Source organism: Humulus lupulus, chromosome 2 (assembly GCF_963169125.1).
Source record: "Humulus lupulus chromosome 2, drHumLupu1.1, whole genome shotgun sequence".
NCBI lineage: Eukaryota > Viridiplantae > Streptophyta > Magnoliopsida > Rosales > Cannabaceae > Humulus > Humulus lupulus.
Genome location: NC_084794.1, coordinates 245,135,277 through 245,142,741, shown reverse-complemented (window position 1 = coordinate 245,142,741; position 7,465 = coordinate 245,135,277). Strand labels below are relative to the sequence as shown.

The 7,465-nt window shown below is 40.1% G+C and overlaps 1 non-coding gene across 1 annotated transcript; it reads left to right on the top strand.

Annotated features, from left to right (window-relative positions):
• Nucleotides 1-5,058: 5,058 nt before the first annotated feature.
• On the top strand, nt 5,059-5,165 carry LOC133820324 (small nucleolar RNA R71). The gene has a single exon (XR_009886741.1). It is a non-coding gene; the product is annotated as a small nucleolar RNA R71 (small nucleolar RNA).
• The last annotated feature ends 2,300 nt before the right edge of the window (nt 5,166-7,465 follow it).

The window sequence follows — 7,465 nt, the reverse complement described above, 5'->3', positions numbered from 1 at the left end:
TCATAGATCCACTCTTGGAGACATCGTCCTACCTTGTATCCAACATCGTACTTTTCGTCCTACCCCGACGATGCTAACAACCCCCGTAGTATAACACAGTGGCTACACCAGGCTCAAATTCCTTCGATTGTTTCAATAGGCTTTCTATCGGCCAAAACCGTCTTTTACAACATTCCTTAAACCAATCCTATCTATAGTCTGACCTTGAAGTATTACCTAAATCTTTCTGTGCATAACCATATAGCTTTCCCACTGGTCAGCTCTGTCTCCTTCACGTACTCCAGATGATATCCACAACAATCCATCTGCCAGAGCTTCTAATTCCTTCTCAATAAGCATTACTGTCCTTAGCCTCTCAAATGGCACCATTGAGGCAACCTCTCTATGTCCATCACCCTCTCGGAGCATTCACAACACCGAGTCCTTCCAGTTCGTTATATGTCCAAAGCATAAACCATTCCGTAAAATACTCATCCTCGAGGAATCGGCCTCGAACTACGAATGTAGCGAGGCATTCAAGTTCTCCGTTCCCTCACCACGGGAATTCCATTCTATCGTACTGAGTCATCCCATGCAGACGTCATGCCCTCGCCTGACCTCCTCTCAGGTGGCATCCTCTCCCTCACGCATACCAATAACCTCCCTGGTTCCTATCGCCATCTTGGTAACTAGCTTCTCACTCATGTTTCTTTCCAAACTCAAATTAGGTGCCCAAGCATTGTCTAGGGTCCTTCTACCGCAAAATTGAGAATCCGACCTCACTGCGTTCTATCAACACAAGCACCATCTTATCAATCAGACTTTTCCCCCCTTTTTGGCAAACCAGAAGCCATAGAACTATCCGGGATTCCTTTAACTCGATTATCACGAATCTAACCTTACTGATTCCATCCAAAGAAGCACCGCCCTTGCGGCTCTAGCACTCATGCTCTATACATCAACCATCAGTTCCTCAAACAATATGGCCCTCTCCGCCATCCACATGCAGGCAAAAACTCTTTCCTCAAAGCAGCCCAAATGCCTTAGACTATTCTAGATCTCATGTCCTTAAATGGGTCGCCACCAATTCCAGATACATCCATCTGTATAACTTCCTGAAATGGACTACCCACTTTACCAAACCCATTGAATTACGCTGTTGCTACCCTAACAGTCCGAACCGAACTTATAAGCCCACCAGTCTCCATTGTTCTAATCATGTCTTTAAAATCTCTTCTAACCATTCATCATCTAGGTTCTTTCCAACCCATTAAGCCAGTACCTCAGCCCGAGTACCAATTCTAGGCATCCCTCTGCCTCAACATTTAACACAACCCTCGAATCAGGATCTCTTATCCTCTTAACCAAGGGTGGAATTAACTCTGCTCGTCTATTGATAAGTCCCTTGCCAACTCGAGCTCTCCTCAAAACTCGAGGATGACACCCCTAAAACCTCTCATATAATACATTTATCTGTCCATACCTCACAGTAAACCAACACTGGTCACCTTTACTGTTAAAGCATATAAATCAGCTATTTCCCCAGAGAAATCCGCTGTTCTTCTATCCCATCTCAACTAACAAACTCCACAGCCTACTCACACACTAGTGACTCACTGCTGCTGCTTTCAGGGATAACTGGAGATCTCAACTCCAACTTATATCTAGAATCCCCTTTCAACACAATATCAGGTCCACAAAACCCTACTAGGAACAACCAACACGAGTTCATCTGTCGAAACTAACCAAACTCCTGAACTCAGAGGTTCATACCCTGAATCAAACCACAACTAGATCCGAACATCTACAGGTATAATGCACACGCAAGCATATACTAGGTCAAATCCACAATGATATACATTTAGCTACCAGATTCAATCATCACTAAGTATATCCATACTCACCATGCTTCATACAAGCCAATATACAGATATAACATATGAATTTCATCCAGCAAATTAATCGCATATACACAAAACGCGAACCAATATGCCAATATTCATCCATATACATCATAATGTCATTCAGCATGCATTAATCTCAACATGCAATAGTCAAGGGCCAGGCCCTATCAGTATCTCATTACATATGTTATTTCATCTATCATGCTCCATATAAGTAAACAGGCAAACAGGGCATTCAAACATATGTTCAGCATATCAATCAATCACACCAACCAACCCTGAGTCGAGCTTGTCACTGACAGCGAGCGTACATGTTCGGTCGATCTCCAGAACCAATAAACCTTGGCTCGCTCTGATACCAAGTTGTAACGCCCTACTACCTTAGAGCCGTTACTAAGTGAGTTTTTAAGACAAAACAGTGTGCAATGAACTCGCTAACCGAGGTTTTGAAACGAAAGTGTGACTAATTAAAATTTAAGGCTGTAATCTTAGAAAATGCGTCGTTTCATTTAAAACTGCTAGTATTAAACATTTGGGATCCCAAAATGAGGTTTGAAAACTATTTATATCTTGAAATAAGTTTACAGTCGATAAATCATAAAATCATAGATTATTACAGCCATTTTCAAATAAACCCCCAACCAAAGAAGTCGGGCAGGCCAAACATGTACGCGTCGCTTCACGCTCTCCGTACTCATGGTTGGTTGACTCAGTCATTGCCCTACCTGCAACACAGAGCACCCGTGAGCCGAAGCCCAGCAAGAAAACTCATGCAGAACATAACATATGCAATGTATACAGTTTATCATAACAGATAATCCTCAAACAAACAAGTCAACCATTAGACTAAACAAACACAGCCATGCTGCCCCAGAGACCTTACCAAAGCCCTGGGGTATCGGTTCTCACCGCGAGGATAACTCATGTATCCCTTGGGTCCCACCCTGAATATAGCATCCCATGTGCTAGGTGTTACTTTCGGCCCACGGCCGCCCCGGCCTACGCCGTACTCGGCCCACGGCCGCCCCGGCCTACGCCGTACTCGGCCCACGGCCGCCCCGGCCTACGCCGTACTCGGCCCACGGCCGCCCCGGCCTACGCCGTACTCGGCCCTTGCCGTTCATTTCATCATAATCACACATATAATATAACACAACAACATGCAATCAAATATTAATTCATTTAAGTCTGCACCCTAACATGTGATGCAATATAGGGCCGCGCCCCGCAATCATACTATGGGCCCACGCCCTATCCTACGGGTGTTATAGTTTTCTTACCTGAATTCCGAGCCTCCTGATGCACTAAAGCCGCGAGCACGGTCCTCAAGCACGAGCCTCACCAACAACCTAGTCACAACACACAAGAAACATCCCTCAATACTAATCAACCCAAAACCACTTCCCGGGACCAATCCCGCACTCTCGGGACTCCCAAATCCCTAAAACAATTCACCGGAAACATCCCCCGAACCCCCGGAGCAAAAGCTCAAAAATGCAACTTTTGGTGCCCTGAAAATGGCCTTGTGCCGCGGCACCCATTAGACAGGGGCTCCTCGCCGCGGCACGAAAAAGCTGTGTCGCGGCACGCCTTCGCAGACCCAGAATTCTGGGTTTTCTCCTGCGTTTTCTCCGAGCTAAAACCTTCCCAATTCATACCAAACCAATACCCAAACCCCAAAATCAAATCCAAACTTCATATGACCCATCTAACAACCCATAAACATCATCAAAGTAATCAAACACACAATCAAATCCCCAAAATCCACATCCTTGATTTAAATTTCAGAAAATTAAAAACTCAAAGTTCAAACTTAAACCATGCTCAAATCTCTTAACCCATAACATAATCAAGTCTTAAATGTGTATAAACTCCTTACCTCAAGTAGAGAATCCCTTCCCAAGCTCCCTTGATTCATCTCCTAAGTCTCCAAATTTCAGCTCCTTCACTTCTCTTCTTCTTCTTCTTCTTCTTCTTCTCATTGCCCTAACTTTTCTTCTCTTTGGTTTTTCTTCTCTTTGGTTTTTCTTCTCTTTGGTTTTTATCAAAACCAATCAATGCCAAGCCCCAAACCGTGTACCCCCTATAACCCAGCTGCCATAAATCAATTTCCCAGCCAAATGACCATTTTACCCCTCCTTGCCTATCCTTTCCCAACTAAACCTCAAGGGCACTTAAGTCCTTTTACTTCTATTTCATTTCTACCATTTTCTACCTAGAACTTGTTACTCTCAGCAGTAACTAATGGTTACCCAGGTTACTAAATCTCCAATAACCATTACCCGCTAAATCTCAACTTAACCATAAAATTCCCGAGGTACCCCTAGGCTCCTCCCGAGTCGGGTATAGAAATCCCGTTGTGACTCTTAAGTTAAATTGCTCTCTAGGACCGCCTCGGCACGTGCATCACAAAATAACACCACACTCACGTGGTACAAATCACGGAATACAATTATCACAAATATGCCCTCGGCGGGCTAAAATTACAATTATGCCCTTCAAACACAATCAGGGCCTACATGCATACTAATACACATATACATGCGTCTAAGATAAATAAATAGTCAAATAACATGCTTTAAATCATAACCATGCATTTAACTCATAAAATCACACATAATTCCCATCGTGCCCTCCTGGCACGCTAATCAAGGCCCTTAAGCCTTATTAGCGAATTTGGGTCGTTACAAGTGTGTTTTGAGTATTGGACCATGAAAAGTTAGGATGGTTCTTCCAATCTGGGGTGTAGGACATGGAATTTGGATTATTGGGTTGTCTCAAATAATTCCCTATAGCTTGTATTTCTTCCATGGGCATGTTATTCATATCTAGAACAGGGCATTGGTTGGGCGGATGAGTTGTAGCACACAATTCACATAGATTTTGAACTTGCATAGCTTGAGATGGGAGTGTAGTCTTTTGTAGTTGCTTTGTTAAGGCCGCAACTTGAGCAGTAAGCATTGATATGGCATCCAATTCCATCATTCTAGCCACCTTCTTTGGTTGTCCCCTTTCAGTTGGCCATTGATAATTATTCATCGCCATCTCTTCTAATAGCTCATATGCCTCATTAGCACTCTTACTCATAAAAGCACCACCCGCCGCAGCATCTATATATGTTCAAGTTGTTCCATTCAACCCATTGTAAAAATTATGCACCAACATCCACTTTTCTATTCCATGGTGTGGACACTTCCTTAATAACTCCTTAAAGCACTCCAAATAATCATATAGTGACTTTCCTTCCATCTGATAAAAGTTATTGATCTCTCCCCTTAGTTTTGCAGCCTTCGCTGGAGGAAAGAACTTGGCAAGGAACTTCTGAGCTAACTCCTCCCATGTAGTGATAGAATTCGCCTATAAGGATATCAACCAACTCTTCGCCCTATCCCTTAGTGAAAATGGGAATAACCTCAATCTTATAGCGTCATCACTCACCCCATTCATCTTGAACGTAGCACATAACTCCAGAAAATTAGCTATGTGTAAATTGGGGTCCTCTGTTGGCATACCTCCAAACTAAACAGTTGCTTGGACCATTTGGAGAATTGCTGGCTTAATCTCAAAATTGTTTGCAGCAATGGTTGGAGGTCTAATGCATGAATGCACTCCTGTAACAGTAGGAAGTACATAATCTCTCAAAGTTCTTGGTCCTTGCTCCCTTGGAACCTCTTCAGCCCCTTGACCATTATTAGCACCATTTCCCAAATTATCAGCCATGGTAAACTCCAATCTCCTCTTTGTGTTTCTGATTCTGTCTGCATGTTCCAGATCTATTGGTATAATCTCCTTTTGTCTATTGCTTCGCATATACCAACGATTCCTGAAACACAATAGAACATTGATCCAAATAAATGTTAAACAAAAATAAAATAAAATAAAATAACCAAATTAGAACAAATAACAATTAACTATGATATTGTAATTTAAGTCCCCGGCAACAACGCCAAAAGCTTGATCTGTAATTTCTGTACGCAAGTATACGTAATCGTGTCAAGTAGTAAATTCTGGAAGATCGGATATCGTACCACAGAGACTATCTTCCAACTACCACTAATTGATTTTCAAATTCTATTTGGTGAATTAAAATTTAAGTGAATAATTAAAGGTAAAAGAAATACTATAAACTATGAACAAAAATTAAAGAACTGGAAACAAGACAATGAATCAACTAATCAAAAATCAATAATAAAAAAAAACCTAGGAATTAATTTCATCAACTGTTCATTCTATTAATTTTAATAATCAATTCTAAATCTCTTCTTTCTATTCTAATAGCAGGTTAATATAATCGATTCCTATTCTTTTTCAAGATATAAGATCTCAATCTATATGCAGGTTTTCTACATTTATGTGATAAACTTCAACATATAAAATGCATTAAACATGGAAACCTAATTACTACACAAGTCATACAGGTACTTTTGTCCAATATTCTGTTGGGGTTTTATGCCCTAATTAAAACCCAAATTCTTTGTAATCTCATTTTATTATCAATAAAAGAATAGAAATCATTTTTTGACTTGGTCAATCACTTTGCTCACATGTTTTATTTTCATGATTATTTGTTTAATATAAACTTATATTAAATCCCGAGCATATAGCTAATCTTATTTATAGTGACGTAATCACAGTGGAATATAAATATGATTATATGTTCAAAAATAAGTTAGTCCTAAGATTAGTCAGTGCACCGGATTTACACTGACTTGCCAATCTATGATATGATCTACTTACACATTACAGTGTTATGTTCTTTCCAGAACATTAGCAAAGTAGATAAGATCGGATGTATTTGTTACATCGGACAGGACTAATATTGACAGTTGATAAGATAAGTAAACATGCCGTTATTATCTATTCTAGTCATATCATATAGTTGACCATAGGTCAATTCAATCTCAATTCTGGGTGGTTAGTACTCTAACTGATTGTATTATTTGAGTTCTTTGACTTGTTCGTTACCAGCTTACCCTACGGACTAGCCCATACTTACATCTTGGGAACTCGGTAGTATAATTGAGTGGGAGTGTTAATCATAGATACGAACATCTATAGCTTCTGATGAAGAAGTGAAACGATGGTTTCCTTTTAGTTTGGTTCAAGGTGATAAATGATAGAGATCTCATTTCAGTAATTAAATTAGTTTACTAAAATATCATTTACAAGGAACTAAGTGTTTTAAGGATAAAATACAATGAGGGGTAAAACGGTATTTTAGTCCTATCTCATTGTAGACCGTCTATAGAGGATTGAGTGACAATTATGGTTGTAACAATGGATAATTAATAGCGTATCTATATTTGTTATAGAGCATTCTATGAATTCAAGAGTGCAATTCCGAGTCTATAGTGGAGTCACGAGGAATTAATAAGTTAGTAAATTTATTTGTTAGATTTATGATAACTTATTGGAGCTTGATTTCATAGGCCCATGGTCCCCATTGTACCTTGGATAAAATCATCTAGATAGTCTCAATTAATTGATTTAATCATCAATTAGAATTATCAAAGTTGACCAGGTCAATTTTGGATAGTTTCACAGAGTTGTGTAATTTTGAGAAGAAAAGAGAAATTATGGCA